This window comes from Hemitrygon akajei, chromosome 28, assembly GCF_048418815.1.
Source record: "Hemitrygon akajei chromosome 28, sHemAka1.3, whole genome shotgun sequence".
NCBI classification, from domain to species: domain Eukaryota; kingdom Metazoa; phylum Chordata; class Chondrichthyes; order Myliobatiformes; family Dasyatidae; genus Hemitrygon; species Hemitrygon akajei.
The window spans coordinates 21,464,500-21,484,525 of record NC_133151.1 but is presented as its reverse complement, the minus strand read 5'-3'; the positions used below and the strand labels follow the sequence as shown (position 1 = coordinate 21,484,525).

The 20,026-nt window shown below is 48.0% G+C and overlaps 1 long non-coding RNA gene across 1 annotated transcript; it reads left to right on the top strand.

Annotated features, from left to right (window-relative positions):
* Positions 1 to 301: 301 nt before the first annotated feature.
* On the top strand, positions 302 to 11,335 carry LOC140717496 (uncharacterized). Its single transcript, XR_012096563.1, has 2 exons — positions 302 to 476; positions 10,996 to 11,335. It is a non-coding gene; the product is annotated as an uncharacterized lncRNA (long non-coding RNA).
* The last annotated feature ends 8,691 nt before the right edge of the window (positions 11,336 to 20,026 follow it).

Sequence of the window (20,026 nt, the reverse complement as noted above, 5' to 3'; positions counted from 1 at the left end):
GATTATACAAAATACAAACATTAACTATTTATAAGACCCAAGAGTCAAATTAAAATGTGAATATTACTGTATGTAAGACATTCAATTCCTGTGGGTGTGGGGAGGGGGGTCACTATTCCCGGAAATGCCCCTCTGTACCCACTCTGTTACAATGCTCGCAATTTCTCAGCGGCTCCACTGATTGACAGCTCTCTCTGCCCGGCCTCCCGAGCTGATGGACACCGTCACGTGAATATGCGTGTGTGCTGATCTGTGACGAGCTGACGTCATAGATGTTTTACCGTCACCGACGTCGTTTCCTGGGGAACGGTCCGGGGCGGCCGGTTAGTCCGGGATGGTGGGCACGGGGTTGTAGTAAAGTGGAGTCGGTCTCTACTTTGGGTTTCGGCTCCACTGTGGGAATCGGCCTCTCCTCTTCCTGCCCACGGAACAGTGAGTGTCTGTCAGCGCCTCACCGCACCGGCTCTCTGCCTCAGGTACAATATTTCAACCATATTTGCACAGTTACATGGATAGGAAAGGTGGAGAGGGACACGGGCCTAATGCAGGCGGATGGGACGAGTTCAGGTCGACAACTTGGTCGGCGTGGATGAGTTTTACCGAAGGGACGGTTTCAGTTCTGTATAAATCACTGACTCTATTCTGGGCGGTTCAACCAGGGCAGGATGTACACAGTGAATGACAGGTTCCTGAGAAGGTTTAATGAACAGAGACTTTGTGGGTTTCTGCCCCCACTCCTCCTCCGGCAGCTGATTTAGGATAGCAGCTATTCTCAGTGTGAAGTATGTACCCTTCAGATCCCCTTTAAATCTGTCTTTAAACAGTTTTGTACAATTCTAATGAGAGGCAGTTCTTTGGCTGATAAGGCAAGTAGAACACACAACCCTGTCTACCTGTGATGCCACATACAGGGAACTGTATATAGCTGTGCGTGATGGGGAGCATAAATGTGATGGGCCAGAGGGTTTGTTTCTATCCTGGACAACCCTGGCAACAGCATTCCTCCACTGCAGTGGGGTTTGTTACCTTCATTCTCAGCTGTGGGCTTGTTCCACTGAACCCCTTATCCTCTGAGAAGATATTTGCACCCCTCCTTTGTGACCAACCTGTCCGCCATCTCTCCTAATACTAACCAGTGTTCTTCACCAAATTCCCATTTAAAAGTCCTGTTACTGGTGCACGGGGAATGGATGCATTTTGGTAGCCTTTTGAGGGGGTTGGTTCACTATTAACCTTAATGCATTAATACCTTTGTCCAACAGAAATCCATTGTCCTGGGTTCTGAGTGTTTTAGGTAAGTCCATCCTGAAGTTCTGTGTTCCAGCGTCCCACTGAACTTTCACAGTCACTGGTTTCTGCATGTCAATACTGACCATCGAGAATCTGTCTCCACTAACTCAGCACTTGGTCTGTCTCCTACCCTGCCCTGGTGATTCAAATGCTCAGTCAGATGGTCCTTAAATACCAGCCTGCACCACCCCCACAGGCAGTGTGTTCCCAATTGTAACCACCTTCAGAGGAGAGAGGACCTCAGGTCCTCTGTAAACCACACATTTCTCTTGTTAAATTTATGTTGCAGACACCTCATACTTGTGTGCATTAAATTCCATCTGCCAGAGTGTTCCAGATTGTAACTAACTTAATTTTGCCAGCTGGTCCACATCCCACATCAAGTTTTGCTAGCCACCTTTGCTGTCCATTGTACCCCTAATCTTGGTGTCATCTGCAAACTTGCTGATCCAGTTTACCACGTTCTCATCCAGCTCGTTTATACAGATGGAAAACAACAATGGACCCAGCACTGGGGAGGTAAACCAGGGCAGGATGAACACAGTAATGACAGGTTCCTGGGAAGTGTTCATCAACAGAGACTTTGTGTGTTTTTGTCTCCACCACCTCCTCAGGCAGCTCATTCGGGATACCAGCTGTTCTCTGTGACAAATATTTACCCTTCAAATCCCCTTTAAACCACCCCCCTGTGGTCTATGTTCTGCTGAATCCTTTGGCAACTTTCCTCACGATCCATAACTGCACCAATTTCTGTGTCTCTGCAGACCAACAAATCAGCCCTCCTTCATTTTCATCCAAATCATTTCACAAAGAGTAGAATTCCTTGTGGGCCCCACTGTTCACAGGTCTCCAGTCAGAATCACACCCCTCAACCATTACCTTCTGTGTTCTCTGAACAAGATAGATAGAGATAGATAGATAGATACTTTATTCATCCCCATGGGAAATTCAACTTTTTTTCCAATGTTGTAGCAAAACTAATTACATACAATACTTAACTCAGTAAAACATATGATATGCATCTAAATCACTATCTCAAAAAGCATTCATAATAGCTTTTAAAAAGTTCTTAAGTCCTGGCGGTTGAATTGTAAAGCCTAATGGCATTGGGGAGTATTGACCTCTTCATCCTGTCTGAGGAGCATTGCATCGATAGCAACCTGTCGCTGAAACTGCTTCTCTGTCTCTGGATGGTGCTATGTAGAGGATGTTCAGGGTTTTCCATAATTGACCGTAGCCTACTCAGCGCCCTTCGCTCTGCTACCGATGTTATACTCTCCAGTACTTTGCCCACGACAGAGCCCGCCTTCCTTACCAGCTTATTAAGACGTGAGGCGTCCCTCTTCTTAATGCTGCCTCCCCAACACGCCACCACAAAGAAGAGGGCGCTCTCCACAACTGACCTATAGAACATCTTCAGCATCTCACTACAAGCATTGAATGACGCCAACCTTCTAAGGAAGTACCACTACCCAGCTCTCATCAACTGAATTTGTCACTTAAAACGTTCGGCCAAGTTTGCAAGACTTGGCATTGCCCATGCAAAGCGATATTGGCTGCTCTGAAATTGTTTATGCTTTTACAGATGCAAGCTGATCCTATCGTTAAATATCTTTTGTCCCTGGCCTCGGGCAGAACAACCTGACCTTTTCAGTCTGGCCCTGCGTCTAAATCGTTGTCCGAACATTGGGTTCAGTCGCTTTGATACGATTTGGGGCCTGGTCCCCGCCACCTCGATTTGGCCTGTACCTGACTTTGCCATTTCAGCCCGGAGTTTAAATCAACTGTACTTTGGGTCTTCCTCTCCTTGGTTTTGCCACATCAAATTGCGTCCAAGTTGAAAGGAAAGTTACAGGCTATTTGTTTACCAGAATAAGAGATTCACTGGTGTCACTTTAAACCAGAACCAGTGGAGATAACTCTATTTAACTTAGCTCACCACAGAACTGTTTCCCACAATCTATCACTTCACTTTCAAGTATTCTGCATCTCATATTCTCTATTTATTTAATTATGACTATATTGTAGCGGTGTGCTACACGCAGCGCTGAAATAACGCCACGTAGTCGGTGAGCTGCAGTTGCAAAAGAGGTTTATTCAAATTGGCGGCCTCACTTTAAAGCCTTCCTGTTCCTGCCCTCCCCGGGCGGGAATACTGTAGGGGGCGCGTATTCACAGTCCCGCGTGCGGGCTTTTCCTCTTGCTGGTGAAGCAGGCTTGGCGCCCTTTTTGCGACCGGCCTCAACGCCGGCGTGCGCCACTTTGTGAGCCGGTTCGAGTGCGCTGGGAAGTGGGTCACCTCATAACCCCCCCCCCCCCCAGAACCGGCGATACACCCCCCCAATGTCCTCAGTCTGGGTCGGACTCTGTTTGGGAGGTTTGCCTGTGCGCCGCGGTGCCTGAATCTCGACCGGCTGCGCCAAGTCCACATGGGCCGGTCTGAGTCGGTCCACTGTGAATACCTCCTCTTCCCCCCCCCCCCCCCGCCCAAAGTCCAGTACGAATGTGGACCCGTTGTTTCTGATCACCGTAAACGGCCTCTTGTAGGGCCGCTGCAGCGGTGCCCAACGTCCGCTCTAACATACAAAAACAAACGTACAATTTTGCAGGTCTTTGGGTACGCAGGTCGGGTTCTGCCCATGCTGTGAAGTGGGTATGGGGGCCAGGTTACTGAGCCTTTCTGCGTAGTCTGTCCAAGACTGCTGCGGGTTCTTCCTCTTGTCCCCTTGGGGCAGGTATGATCTATCTTGGGACGACCAGGGGTGCGCCGTACACCAACTCGGCCGACGAGATGTGCAGATCCTCTTTGGGCGCCGTGCGGATTCCGAGCAGGACCCAGGGAAGCTCGTCCACCCAGTTAGGTCCTCTCAGGCGGGCCATGAGAGCCGAATTCAGGTGACGGTGGAAACGCTCCACTAGTCCGTTCGACTGTGGGTGGTAGGCAGTTGTGTGGTGCAGCTGTGTCCCTAAAAGGCTGGGCACAGCTGACCACAGGCTGGAGGTGAACTGGGCGCCTCTGTCGGAGGTAATGTGGGCCGGTACACCAAACCGAGATACCCAGGTTGCAATCAGTGCTCGGGCGCAAGATTCGGAGTTGGTGTCGGTGAGCGGGACTGCCTCTGGTCATCTTGTGAACCGGTCCACGATAGTCAGGAGGTGCTGCGCTCCTCGCGACACTAGCAGGGGGCCCACGATATCCACATGAATGTGGTCGAAATGCTGGTGGGTGGGGTGGAACTGCTGCGGCAGGGCTTTGGTGTGCCGCTGCACCTTGGCTGTTTGGCAGTGCATGCACGTTTTGGCCCATTCACTGACCTGCTTGCGGAGTCCGTGCCAAACGAACCTGTTGGCTACAATCCGGACGGTTGTCCTGATGGAGGGGTGCACTAAGTTGTGGATGGAGATGAAAATGTGCCGCCGCCAGGCTGCCGGGACGACGGGGCGGGGTTGGCCGGTGGTGACGTCACAGAGTAGGGTCCTCTCACCGGGCCTGCAGGGAGGTCCTGGAGCTGCAAACCGAAGACTGCGGTTCTGTAACTAGGGATCTCCTCGTCTGCCTGCTGCACCTCCGCCAGCGCTTCATAGTCTACCCCCTGGGACAGGGCTTGGATGTTAGGGCGGGAGAGGGCGTCCGCCACAACATCGTCCTCTCCTGAGACATGCAGGACATCCATCGTGTATTTGGAGATGTAGGACAGATGTCGCTGCTGGAGGGACGACCAGGGGTCGGATGCTTTCGTGAACGCAAAGGTAAGAGGTTTGTGGTCCTTGAACGCGGTGAAGGGCCTACCTTCTAAGAAGTACCTGAAATGCCAGATTGCCAGGTATAGCGCCAACAGTTCCTAGTCGAAAGCACTGTATTTGAGCTCGGGTGGACGTAGGTGTTTGCTGAAAAACACCAGCGGTTGTCAGCGACCCTTGATGAGTTGTTCCAGCACCCCACCGACTGCTGTGTTGGATGCGTCCACTGTGAGGGCGGTAGGGACGTCCGTTCTGGGGTGCACTAGCATCGTGGCGTTTTTCAAGGTTTCTTTGGTTTTAATGAAAGCGGCGGTGGACTCCTCGTCCCAGGTAATGTTCTTGCCTTTACCCGACATCAGGGCGAACAGGGGTCGCATGATTCGGGCAGCTGAAGGGAGGAAGCGGTGGTAGATATTTACCATACCCACAAATTCCGGAAGGCCTTTGATTGTGTTGTGTCGGGGGCAATGATGGACCGTGTCTACCTTGGCGGGCAGAGGGGTTGCCCCGTCTTTAGTAATCCTGTGGCCCAGGAAGTTGATGGTGTCGAGCCCGAACTGGCATTTGGCCGGGTTGATTGTCAGGCCGTATTCACTCAGTCGGGTGTAGAGTTGACGAAGGTGGAACAGATGCTCCTGACGACTACTGCTGGCTATGAGGATGTCATCCAAATAGATGAAAGCGAAGTCCAGGTTGCCTTTCCCCGCGTCCATTAACCGCTGAAATGTCTGTGCGGCATTCTTTAGGCCGAACGGCATGCGGAGGAACTCGAAAAGGCCGAACGGGGTGATGAGTGCCGTTTTCGGGACGTCGTCCAGATGCATCGGAGTTTGATGGTATTCCCGGACGAGGTCTACCTTGGAGAAGATCCGTGCCCCGTGCAGGTTTGCTGCAAAGTCCTGGATGTGCGGCACAGGGTAGTGGTCCGGTGTTGTAGCCTCGTTCAGCGTGCGGTAGTCGCCGCATGGTCTCCAGCCCCCTGTTGCTTTGGGCACCATGTGCAGTGGGGAGGCCCATGGGCTGTCGGACCGCCGTAAGATCCCCAGTTCCTCCATCCTCTTGATCTCCTCCTTCGCCAGTCGGAGCTTGTCCGGGGGAAGCCATCGAGCACGGGCGTGGAGGGGTGGTCCTTGTGTCGGGATGTGGTGCTGTACGCCGTGTCTGGGCATGGCTGCCGTGAACTGCGGCGCCAGAACCGATGGGAAACCCACCAGAACTCTGCTGAAATCATTGTCGGACAGCGTGATGGAGTCTAGGTGTGGGGCCGGCAACTGGGCTTCACCCAGGGAGAACGTTTGAAAGGTCTCAGCGTGGACCAGTCTCTTCCTTGGCAGGTCGACCAGTAGGCTGTGACCTCGCAAAAAATCCGCTCCCAGGAGCGTTTGGACTACGGCGGCCAGTGTGAAGTCCCACGTGAACCGGCTGGAGCCGAACTGTTGCCGCACCATATGGGTGCCGTAGGTCCTTACTGTGCTGCCGTTCGTGGCCCGCAGTGTGGGACCCAGTTCTCTGTGGCGGGTGTCGTAACTTGTCAGAGGTAAGATGCTGATCTCGGCTCGGGTGTCAACCAAAAAGCGGCATCCGGACTGCTTGTCCCAGACATACAGGGGGCTATCCCGATGGCCAGCCGCTGTAGCCATCGGCGGCAGGCCCTGGCGTTTCCCAGGAACTTGCAGGGCGGGCTACAGCGGCAGGCTTCTGTGCCCCACAGCTGGTGGTAGAAGCACCATTGTCTGTTGGTCTCCTTACCCCTCCATCTGGGGTTAGTGGGCTCTGCGGCCGGGCCTGGTCTGGTATGCTGCTGGGAGCGTCGCCTGGTGAGCTATGCGACGGACGCCCCACTCTCCTTGGCTTTCCACAGCATGTCTGCACGGGCTGCCACCTTCCAGGGGTCGCTGAAATCCACGTCTGACAGCAGCAGGCGTATGTCCTCGGGCAGCTGCTCCAGGAACGCCTGCTCAAACATGAGGCAGGGCTGTGACCTCCGGCCAGGGATAGCATCTCGTTCATCAAAGCCGACGGTGGCCTGTCACCCAAACCATCCAGGTGCAGTAAGCGGACAGCTCGCTCGCGCCATGACAGTCCAAAAGTCCTTATGAGCAGGGCTTTGAATTCTGTGTATTTGCCGTTCTCCGGGGTTGACTGTATGAACTCCTCAACCTGGGCGGCTATCTCCTGGTCGAGGGAGCTCACCACGTAGTAGTAACATGTGGCATCCGAGGTTATGTGCCGAATGTGGAATTGGGCTTCTGCTTGCTGGAACCATAGGTGAGGTCGCAGCATCCTGAAGCTTGGCAGTTTTAAGGAAAATGCATGAACAGATGCGGCGTCGTTCATCTCCGGTCCAAATATCGTTTGGGCCGTCGGGGTCACCAATTGTAGCGGTGTGCTACACGCAGCGCTGAAATAACGACACGTAGTCGGTGAGCTGCAGTTGCAAAAGAGGTTTATTCAAACTTCACGGCCTCACTTTAAAGCCTTCCTGTTCCTGCCCTCAGTCCCGTCCCGCGCACGGGCTTTTCCCCTTGCTGGTGAAGCAGGCTTGGTGCCCTTTTTGGGACTGGCCTCAATGCCGGCACACGCCTCTTTGTGAGCCTGTTCGAGAGAGCTGGGAAGTGAGTCACCACAATATTATTATTTTCTCTCTTGTATTTACACAAGTTATTGTCGTTTGCACATTGGTGATTTAGCCACCCTGTTGGGTGCGGTCTTTCTGTTGTGGTTCTTGGATTTACTGAGTAATGCTGTACGACATAGCAGCAGAATTAGGCTATTTGGCCCATCGAGTCTGCTCTGCCATTCAATCATGGCTGACCCTTTTCTCTCTGTGCAGCCCCACTCCCTGGCCTTCTCCTTGCAAACTTTGATGCCGTGTCCAATCATGAGCCTATCAAGCTCTGCCTTAAATACACCCAAGGATGTGGCCTCCACAGCAGCCTGTTGTTATAAATTGCACTAATTCACCACCCTCTGACTAAAGAATTTCTCCGCATTTCTGTTTTGAATGGACAGCCCTCTATCCTGAGATTGTGCCTTCTCGTCCTAGACTCCCCCACCATAGGAAACATCCTTTCCACATCTACTCAGTCTAGGCCTTTCAGCATTTGAAATGAAATTCCCCCCCCCCCCCCCCGCCTTCCTTCGAAATTCCAGCGAGTACAGACCCAGAGCTATCAAATGTTCCTCGTATGATAACCGTTTCATTCCCAGAATCACCCTTGTGAACCTCTTCTGAACCCTTTCCAATGCCAGCACATCTTTTCTTCGATGAGGAGGCCAAAGCTCATCACAATACTCAAGGTGAGGCCTCACCAATGCCTTATAAAGTCTCAGCATCACATCCCTGCTCTTGTATTGTAATCGCCTGATATGAATGCTAACATTGCTTTTGCTTTCCTCACCTCCGACTCTACCTGCAAGTTATCTTTAGGTTGGTCTGCACAAAGACTCCAGGTCCCTTTGCATCTCAGGTTTTTGGATTTTCTCCCTATTTGGAAAATAGTCTGTACATGTATTTCTACTACCAAAGTGCACGACCATGCATTTTCCAACATTGTATTTCCTTTGCCATTGTCTTGCCAATTCTCCTAATCTGTCAAAGTACTTCTACAGCCTACCTGTTTCCTGAACAGTACCTGCCTTCTTGTCATCTGCAAACTTTTTATTCTTTCTCTTACTTCTAATATTTGTTTATCTATGCACTTGTAGTGCTACTGAGACACTGTAATTTATCTATTTGGACTTACTTTCTGTGTTAATCCACATCCATCAATGCCACTACTGACCTTTCACTCTTCTCCTGAAAGAGAGCCTGATGATCCATGTAACAAAAATCCTCCGTCCTGCACCAGCTTGTGAGCCACACATATAACTGTACCACCTTTTTGTTTCTTCCCTCACTAGCAGGTGACATTGGGATTACCCCCCTCCTCACCACAGTGTTTCTACTTAATTTTTTCCCCAACTCCCTAAGTTCTCTTTGCAGGACTTTGTCTCTTTTGTTAGAACCAATATGGACACGACCTCTGGCTGCTCATCCTGTCCTTTCAGAATGGCCTGTACTTGTTCAGTTACATCCTTGGCCCTGGTACCAGGGAGGTAATGCACCATCCTGCAGTCTCTGTCCTTGCCACAGATACACCTGTCTGTGACCCCGGCTAAAGAATCCCCCGTCACTGAGGCTCACCGAGAACACAGAACAGTACAGCACAGGAACAGGCCCTTCTTCCCATGATGTCTGTGCTGAACACAATGTCAAATGAAACTAAATCTCTTCAGCCTGCGTATAATTCATGTGCTTCAATCCTCTGAATATTCATGCCCTTATCTAAAACCCTGTTAAATGTCATTATCATATCTGCTTCCACCACTCCCCATAGCAGCCCAAACCCGGCCCTCACCACTCTCTGTACGGAAACAGAAATCTTACCTGCCCTGAAATCCACTTTTAAATTCTCACCCTGGCATTTTAAAGCTGTGCCTTCTGATATTTGATATTTCTACCCTGGGGAAGTGATTCTGACTGTCTACCTTGTCTACACCTCTCATAGTTTTATAAACTTCTGTCAGGTCTCCCCTCAGACTCCTTCACTCCAGGGAAAACAGTCCCAGTCAGTCTGATCTTTCCTTGTAACTCAACCCCCAGTCCAGGTAACATTCCTGTGAATCGTTTCTGCACCTTTCCAGCTTAATCACATCCTTCCTCTCGTGGTGACCAGAACTGCACAGGGTACTCCTAGTGTGGTGTAATTATTGATTTGTACAACTGTAATGTGATGTCCCAACTCTTCTCAGAGCCTTTGCCGATGAAGGTAAGCATGTTGTGCACCTTCTTCACCACTTTGTCTACCTGTGTTGGCACTTTCAGGGAACTATTTACCTGTGCCTCAGGTTTATCTTTTCATTAACACTCCTCAGGACCCTGCCATTCACAGGGTATGTCCTGACCTGTTTTAACTTCCCAAAATCCATCATTGTGCATTTGTCTGACACTGTAACTACACTGCTCTGTTTCTCTGCACTAATGCCCCAGCAATAAGTAATGAACCATTCACCTCTGAACCTTTGTCATATATGGTCTTATGAACCCCTCACTGCACCCGTGTCTATTTTGTTGTGCAGGCAACACCTTGACCCCTCTCTGTTTCTCTCAATTACAATTTATCTCCACATAAATAGTAGGGAATTTTGATTTCTCCTACCACATGCCATCACACTTCACCACATTAAGCTCCATTTACCAAGTATCCAACACCAGCTTCCCCATATCCTGTTGTAGAGACCAAATGTCCAATCAGAACATGCCCGTACCACATTCCCGTCATTGACAATCGGGGATTCATCACTCTCTGCTCCTCCTCCTTGGAATGTTGGAGAATGACCATGTTATATGACAGGCACCATTGAGATGGAAAGAGTGCAGAGGTGATTTACGAGCATGTTACTGGATCTCGAAGGTCTGATTTGTGGAAAGTGTTTTGGATGGTTTTACTTGGAATGGAGAATGAGTGGCGATATTGCAGAGGTGTATAAAATTATAAGGGCCTGGGTTGAGTCAAAGATAACAATATTTTTGCCAGGGTTGGGGAATCAGGAACTGGAGGGCATTGGTTTGAGATGAGATTTAATAGGAACCTGAAGGGCAACTTTTCCACACACAGGCTGGTCAGTGTATGGAGTGAGCTGCCAGGGGGAGTGGTTGAGACAGGTATGTTTAAAAAAAGTACTTGGACAGGTAGATGGGAAGGAAAAGTTTTGAAGAATATGGGCTAAGGAGGAGGATAGCCTTGCTCTTAATGTGGTGGTGAGGGGGTTACAGACCACAATCTCAGATGGGAACTTTGGTCAGCGTGGACCATTTGAGCTGAAGGGCTCATTTCTGTGCTCTGTGAATCTGACTGTAAACCCTGTTGACTTAGTACAATCACATTAAACTTTTCTAAATGACTTGTTATTTCTTCACAGATTATAGACTCCAGTACTTGAAGTGAAGTTAACTGGACTACAGTCACCTGGATTTTATCTTCCACCCTTCTTCAACAATGGTTTTCAACTCCACTGTGACCTTTCTGTAACAGTGAGTTTTGACGGACTTCAGTGTCTCTACTTTCTCTCCAGACTTCCTGTGAAACCCTCCAGTGCAGGTCGTTGGGACCTGGAAATGTTTGCTTTTAGTCCCATTAGTTTCTCCCTCCTGATGGTGATTGTTACACATTATGGCACAATGTTGAAATGTCACTGTTAGATATCTCTGGGAAGTTTGCTGTGTCCCCACTGTGAACACTAATTAAAATTATTGAGTTAACCTATCTGCTTTTTCCTTGTTAATTTTAGCTTTTGTCTCATCACTGGTTCCTGGAAAAATCCTGATCCTTTTTTCTACTGCCAACCCTTGCCTCTTTTTATGCTCTTTGATTTAATATTTCCCTTGAACTCCATTGACCACAGAATGTTCTTTGCTCTCTGTGATCCCTCTGTAGAATCGGGATCAATGTCTGCTGACTGTTATGAACAGTCTCCTTAAACATCGCCACTGCTCATTACTGACCTGTCCCTAAGCATATTTACCCCATCTGCCCCAGACAACTCCACTGTCACGTCTCTGTAATTGCCTTTATTTAGGTTGAGGACTGGTTCTGGACCCTGGTGTTCACCCTCAATCTGTGGTCTGGAGTTCTCCCACATTGTGATCACTTCTTCAGGGATCCTTCACCAAAAGATCTCTCTTTAATCCCACCTCAGTACACAGATTACATCTGAAATGGCCTGTTCCTGGGTAAGATCCTGCTGTAAGAAACTGTCTCTGACCACTCCACAAATTCCTCTTCCACTGTACCAGTTTGATCAGCTTAATCAACACACAGACTGACGCAAACACGCACAAAATACTGCAAGAACTCAGCAAAGAGTCGACATTTCGGGCTGAGAACCTTCATCAGGATTAGAATGAAAGGGACAAAAGCCAGAATAAGGTGCTGGCGAAGGGGAGGAGGACAAGTGAGTGGGGGAGGGGGGTGGTTTGTGGAGGGATGATGATGTGAGGACCTGGGTGACAGACAGGAAAGGCAAAGAGATGAAGAGAAAGGAATCCAGTAGGAGAGAACGTTGGACCATGGGATGACACGAAGGAGGTGGAGAACTAGAGAGAGTTGATGGGCAGGTCATGACGGTGCGTGAAGAGAGGTGAATAGACAATAGGTGCAGAAGTAGACCATTCGGCCCTTCGAGCCTGCACCGCCATTTTGAAAACATGGCTGATCATCTACTATCAATACCCGGTTCCTGCCTTGTCCCCATATCCCTCAATTCCCCTATCCATAAGATACCTATCTAACTCCTTCTTGAAAGCATCCAGAGAATTGGCCTCCACTACCTTCCGAGGCAGTGCATTCCAGACCCCCACAGCTCTCTGGGAGAAGAAGTTTTTCCTTAACTCTGTCCTAAATGCCCTACCCCTTATTCTCAAACCATGCCCTCTGGTACAGGACTTTCCCAGCATCTGGAACATATTTCCTGCCTCTATCTTGTCCAATCCCTTAATAATCTTATATGTTTCAATCAGATCCCCTCTCAATCTCCTTAATTCCAGCGTGTACAAGCCCAGTCTCTCTAACCTCTTTGCGTAAGACAGTCCAGACATCCCAGGAATTAACCTCGTGAATCGACGCTGCACTTCCTCTACAGCCAGGATGTCCTTCCTTAACCCTGGAGACCAAAACTGTATACAATACTCCAGGTGTGGTCTCACCAGGGCTCTGTACAAATGCAAGAGGATTTCCTTGCTCTTGTAATCAATTCCCTTTGTAATAAAGGCCTACATTTCATTAGCCTTCTTCACTGCCTGCTGCACTTGCTCATTCACCTTCAGTGACTGATGAACAAGGACTCCTAGATCTCTTTGTATTTCTCCCTTACCTAACTCTACACCGTTCAGATAATAATCTGCCTTCCTGTTCTTACTCCCAAAGTGGATAACCTCACACTTATTCACATTAAACGCCATCTGCCAAGTATCTGCCCACTCACCCAGCCTATCCAAGTCACCCTGAATTCTCCTAACATCCTCATCACGTCACACTGCCACCCAGCTTAGTATCATCAGCAAATTTGCTGATGTTATTCTCAATGCCTTCATCTAAATCCTTGACGTAAATCGTAAACAGCTGTGGTCCCAATACCAAGCCCTGTGGAACCCCACTAGTCAACACCTGCCATTCCGAGAAACACCCATTCACCGCTACCCTTTGCTTTCTATCTGCCAACCAGTTTACTATCCATGTCAATGTCTTCCCCCCAATGCCATGAGCTTTGATTTTACCCACCAATCTCCTATGTGGGACCTTATCAAATGCCTTCTGAAAATCGAGGTAAACTACATCCACTGGATCTCCCCCATCTAACTTCCTGGTCATATCCTCGAAAAACTCCAACAGATAAGTCGAGTATGATTTACCCTTGGTAAATCCATGCTGGCTTGGCCCAATCCTATCATTGCTATCTAGATATGCCACTATTTCATCTTTAATAATGGACTCTAGCATCTTCCCCACCACCGATGTCAGGCTGACAGGCCGATAGTTCTCTGTTTTCTCACTCCCTCCTTTCTTAAAAAGTGGGATAACATTAGCCATTCTCCAATCCTCAGGAACTGATCCTGAATCTAAGGAACATTGGAAAATGATTACCAATGCATCCGCAATTTCCGGGGCCACCTCCTTTAGTACCCTAGGATGCAGACCATCTGGACCTGGGGATTTGTCAGCCTTCAGTCCCATCAGTCTACTCATCACAGTTTCCTACCTAATGTCAATCTGTTTCATTTCCTCTGTTACCCTATGTCCTTGGCCCATCCATACATCTGGGAGATTGCTTGTGTCTTCCTTAGTGAAGACAAATCTAAAGTACTTATTAAATTCTTCTGCCATTTCTGTTTCCCATAACAATTTCACCCAATTCATTCTTCAAGGGCCCAACATTGTTCTTAACTATCTTCTTTCTCTTCATATACCTAAAAAAGCTTTTGCTATCCTCCTTTATATTCCTGGCTAGCTTGCGTTCGTACCTAATTTTTTTCTCCCCGTATTGCCTTTTTAGTTAAGTTCTGTTGTTCCTTAAAAACTTCCCAATCATCTGTCCTCCCACTCACCTTAGCTCTGTCATAATTCCTTTTTTTTTAATGCTATGCAATCTCTGACTTCCTTTGTCAACCACTGTGGCCCCTTTCCCCCCTTTGAATCCTTCGTTCTCCGGGGGATGAACTGATTTTGCACCTTGTGCATTATTCCCAAGAATACCTGCCATTGCTGTTCCACTGTCTTTTCTGCTAGGATATCCGTCCAGTCAACTTTGGCCAGCTCCCCCCTCATGGCTCCATAGTTTCCCCTGTTCAACTGCAACACTGACACCTCCGAGCTGCCCTTATCCTTCTCAAATTGCAGATAAAAACTTATCATGTTATGATCACTACCTCCTAATGGCTCCTTTACTTCAAGATCGCTTATCAAATCCTGTTCATTACATAACACTAAATCCAGAATAGCCTTGTCCCTGGTCGGCTCTCGTACAAGCAGTTCCAAGAATGCATCCCGTAGTCACTCTACAAACTCCCTATCCGGGGGTCCAGCACCAACCTGATTCTCCCATTTCACCTGCATGTTGAAATCCCCCATAACTACTGCGACATTACCTTTGCCACATGCCAATGTTAACTCCCTTTTCAACTTGCACCCAATATCCATGCTACTGTTTGGTGGCCTGTAGTCAACACCCATTAGGGTCGTTTTGCCCTTACTGTTCTCAGTTCTATCCACACAGACTCTACTTCTGATCTTATGTCCCCCCCTTGCAAAGGACTGAATCTCTTTCCTCACCAACAGGGCCACCCCACCCCCTCTGCCCACATTTCTGTCCCTACGATAGCACATATACCCTTGTACATTCATTTCCCAGGTCTGATCTCCCTGCAGCCATGTCTCCGTTATCCCAACAACATCATAGTTACCCATTCGCAAGGTGAAGGGGGTAAATGGCACCAGAATGGGGGAAAAGTCAGAAGAAAAATAGTAGTTCGGTGAATGTGTGGAAACAGAGGGCAGTGATTTCTGAAATTTGGAGAAATCAATATCAGAATATGAGATGTTGCTCGTCCAACCTGTAGTTGGCCTCATCGTAGCAGGAGAGGAGGCCATGGACAGAGATGTTAGTGATGGCCCTCTGCTGGGTCAGGGTCGACCATGGATATTGTACCCTCGCTCTGAAAGTCAATATGCAAGCCAGGGTAGTACGATACATAAAGCAAGCTGTTGCCCATGCAGGGGCTCCTGCTCTCCACACAGCTGATGAATCCAGATCAACGACAGAGACCGGTGGGGTCAGGCACCAACGGTGTCACAGGATTGCCAGTCTGCATTGAACATCGGACTGACAGGGAATCCAGCACTGGATTGTTCCTCGGGGTTTATTCCCGAAGCCTTCCCCATGAATGGGTCGAGCCACAAGCCGGAAGAGGTTTCAGATCAGAATTCTCCTTCCACTAGATGAGCTGCCAACCATGGGTGAAAGCCCCATCTGTCCATAGCAGTTAGTTATATGATGCCAGTAAACCCATTTAGACCCTCCTTGTCACTAGAAAGAGTTTGTCAGGCTTCGTAGCTAAGCCATATGTAAAAGCCAGGAGCTGGACTTGGTTGACAGAGGCAATTTGAAGCAGCAATTAATAGGAAGTGACAGCTTGTCCCCAATGTGGTTGTTGCAGCTCACAGAGCAAAGTTACTCGATGTAGTGGTACCCCAATCTGCTTCCGATTAAATCTCTCATGACAATCACATTTCCATTCTCACCTCTGTTTGATATTTCCCCTTTTGTGCTTTATCCCATCGGAAGGAACACCTGAGGATCTTGAGACCACTCCTCCCCGTGTCTTCTTTCCCTCCCCTTTCACCGTCACTGTCCCTACATGTAAGGTACCTATGAAAAGTATTCATGCTGCTTTAAAGTTGTCATGTTTTATTGTTTTACAACGTTGAATGACAGTGGATTGAATTTGGCATTTGTTTTACTGATCAAGAGAAAAAGACTTTTGTGTCAAAGTGAAAACAGATCTCCACAAAGTGCTTTAAATTAATTACAGTTATAAAACACAAAATAATGGACTGTATAAATATTCACCCCCAAATTATCACTGGTACAGCCAAGTAGTTTTAGGAATTACATTATCAGTTCAGTGGAGGTCACTGGGTGCAGTCAATCTGCCTCAATTGATTGTAGTAAAAATACACGACTGTTGGTAGTCAGTATTCTGGGAGAAACTACACCATAAAAACAAATTAACATTCTGAGCAGCTCTGCAAAAAGGTAATTGAAAAACACAATTCAGGAGATGGATACAAGAAAATTTTCAAGTCACTGAATATCACTTGGAGTACAGTTAAGTCACTCATCCTGAAATGGAAAGAATATGGCAGAGCTGTAAATCTGCCAGGATTAGGCCATCCTCAAAAACTGAGTGACTGTGCAAGAAGGGGACGAGTGAGGGAGGCCACCAAGAGACCTATGCTAACTCTAGGGAAATCACAATCTTCAGTGGCTGAGATGGGAGAGACTGTGTATACCAGAACTGTTGCCCAGATGCATCACCTGTCAGAGCTTTATGGGAGAGTAGCAAAGAGAAAGCCACTGTTAAAAAAGCTCTCATGAAATCTCACCTGGAGTTTGCCAGAAGTCTCTGAAGTCAACTGGTAGAAGGTTCTATAGTCTGATGAAACAAAATTGACCATTTTGGCCATCAAATTAAACACTAAGCTTGGCGCAAGACAAACACCGCACAGCATCAGAAACACACCATCCCAGCATGGTGAGGCTGCATCATGCTGTGGGGCTGTTTCACTGCAGCAGGCCCTGAAAGGCTCATAAAAGTAGAGGGTAAAATGAATGCAGCCTAATACAGTGAAATCTTGGAGGAAAACCTAATTCAGTCTGCAAGTGAACTGTGACTTAGGAGAAGATTCATTTTCCAGCAGGAGAATGACTGCAAGTATAAAATCAAAACTACACAGGAATGACTTAAAACCAAAGTTAATGTCCTGGAGTGGCCAAGTCAGAGTCCGGACCTCAATCCAATTGAGAATTTGTGCCTGGACTTGAAAAGATCTGTTCACTCATGAACCACATGCAATCTGACAGAGCTTCAGCAGTTTTGTAAAGAAAAATGGGGAAAATTTCAGTGTCCAGATGTGCAAAGCAGATAGAGACCTATCCATACAGAGCCAACGGTAATTACTGATAAAGGTTCATCTAACTAATTACTGACTTAAAGAAGGTGAATACCAATGCAGTTAAATTATTTTGTGTTTTATATTTGCAATTAATTAGATCACTTTGTAAAGATCTGTTTTTCACTTTGACACCAGAGAGTCCATTCTGCTGATCAGTGTGGGAAAATAAAGCCAAATTAAATCCACTGTGAATCAATGTTGCAGAACAATAAATATGAAAACCTCCAAAGGAGACTGAATACTTTCGATGGCACTGTATCCACCCCTTCACCAGCACATTATGAACAAATCCACCCTGCTCCTTTCCATTTTGCCGATTCCGTGTGGAACATTAAACATGTAGGAATGTCAGATTCCATGTCCAAGTCTCTGTAACCATGTCCCTGCAATAGCTGGTAGATCAAACATATTTGTCAGTACACAATATGGAACAGATGGCAACCCGCCCTTCAGTCCACAATATCTGCACCAATCATAACAATGTTGAGACTTTATAAAGTACTGGTGAGGTCTCACTGGAGTTTAGTGAGCATTTGTGGGCCCTTTATCTTAGGAAGGATGAGCTGAAATTGGATGCATTTCAAAGGAGATTCTCAAAATTAATTCCAGGATTAAACAGCTTGGCATATGAAGAGCGTTTGATTGCTCTGGGCCTGTACTCACTGGAATTCGGGTCAATGAGGGCTGACCTAATTGAAACCTATCGAATGGTGAAAGGCCTTGATAAAGTGGATGTGCAGAGGATGGGAGTGTCTGAGACCAGAGGACACAGCCTCAGAATAGAGAACCATCCTCGTAGAATGTGGAGATGAGGAATTTCTTTAGCCAGAGAGTGGTGAATCTGTGGAATTTGTTGCCTCGGGCAGCTATGGAGCCAAGACTTTATGTATATTTAAGGCAGAGGTTGGTAGATTCTTGATTGGTCAGATCATGAAGGGTTACGGGGAGAAGGCAGGAGATTGGGGCTTTGAGGGAAAATGGATTAGCCATGATGAAATGACGGAGCAGATTTGATGGGCCTAATGGCCTAATTCTGATCCTATATCAGAGTCTGTATCACCTCCTCAGAAACCTCAATCAGCTTTATCAAGTGTGATCTGCCTGCACAAAACCATGCTGATTGTCCCTAAACAGGCCGTGCCTTTCCAAATGAGCATAAACCCTGTACCTCAATATCCTCCCCAGTAGCTTCTCCACCACTGAAATGAGGCTGCCTTGCCGATAGATCTCTAGATTCTTGTTATTTCCTTTTTTGATCAAAGCTGCAACATTTGCTACACTCCAGTACTGAGGGACCTCATATGTTGCAATTGAGGACACAGACAGACAGACATACTTTATTAATCCCGAGGGAAACTGGGTTTTGTTACAGTCGCACCAAGAATAGTGTAGAAATATAGCAATATAAAACCATAAATAATTAAATAATAATAAGTAAATTATGCCAAATGGAAATAAGTCCAGGACCAGCGTATTGGCTCAGGGTGTCTGACACTCCGAGGGACGAGTTGTAAAGTTTGATGGCCACAGGCAGGAATGACTTCCTATGACGCTCAGTGTTGCATCTCGGTGGAATGAGTCTCTGGCTGAATATACTCCTGTGCCTAACCAGTACATTGTGCATTGGATGGGAGACATTGTCCAAGATGGCATGCAACTTGGACAGCATCTTCTTTTCATACACCACCTTCAGAGAGTCCAGTTCCACCCCCACAACATCACTGGCCTTACGAATGAGTTTGTTGATTCTGTTGGTGTCTGCCACCCTCAGCCTGCTGCCCCAGCACACAACAGAAAATATGGTAGCACTGGCCACCACAGACTCCTGGAACATCCTCAGCATCCTCTGGCAGATGTTAAAGGACCTCAGTCTCCTCAGGAAATAGAGCCGGCTCTGACCCTTCTTGTAGACAGCCTCACTGTTCTTTGACCAGTCCAGTTTATTGTCAATTCGTATCCCCAGGTATTTGTAATCCTCCACCATGTCCACACTGACCCCTTGGATGAAAACAGGGGTCACCGGTGCCTTAGCCCTCCTCAGGTCCACCACCAGCTCCTTAGTCTTTTTCACATTAAGCTGCAGATGATTCTGCTCGGACCATTTGACAAAGTTTCCCACCGTACACCTGTACTCCGCCTCATCTCCCTTGCTGATGCATCTAACTATGGCAGAGTCATCAGAAAACTTCTGAAGATGGCAAGACTTTGTGCAGTAGTTAAAGTCTGAGGTGTAGATGGTGAAAAGAAAGGGAGACAGGACAGTGCCCTGTGGAGCCCCCATGCTGCTGACCACTCTGTCTGACACAGTGTTGCAAGCTCACGTACTGTGGTCTGCCAGTCAGGTAACCAATAACCCATGTCACCAGGGAAGCATCCACCTGCATCACTGTCAGCTTCTCACCCAGCAGAGCAGGGCTGATGATGTTGAACGCACTGGAGAAGTCAAAAAACATGACCCTCACAGTGCTCGCTGGCTTGTCCAGGTGAGCATAGACACGGTTCAGCAGGTAGACAATGGCATCCTCAACTCCTAGTTGGGGCTGGTAGGCGAACTGGACGGGGTCTAAGTGTGGCCTAACCATAGGCCGGAGCTGCCCTAGAACAAGTCTCTCCAGGGTCTTCATGATGTGGGAGGTCAATGCCACCGGTCTGTCGTCATTGGAGCCACTGGGGCACGGCATCTTCGGTACAGGGACGGGGCAGGACGTCTTCCATAGCACGGG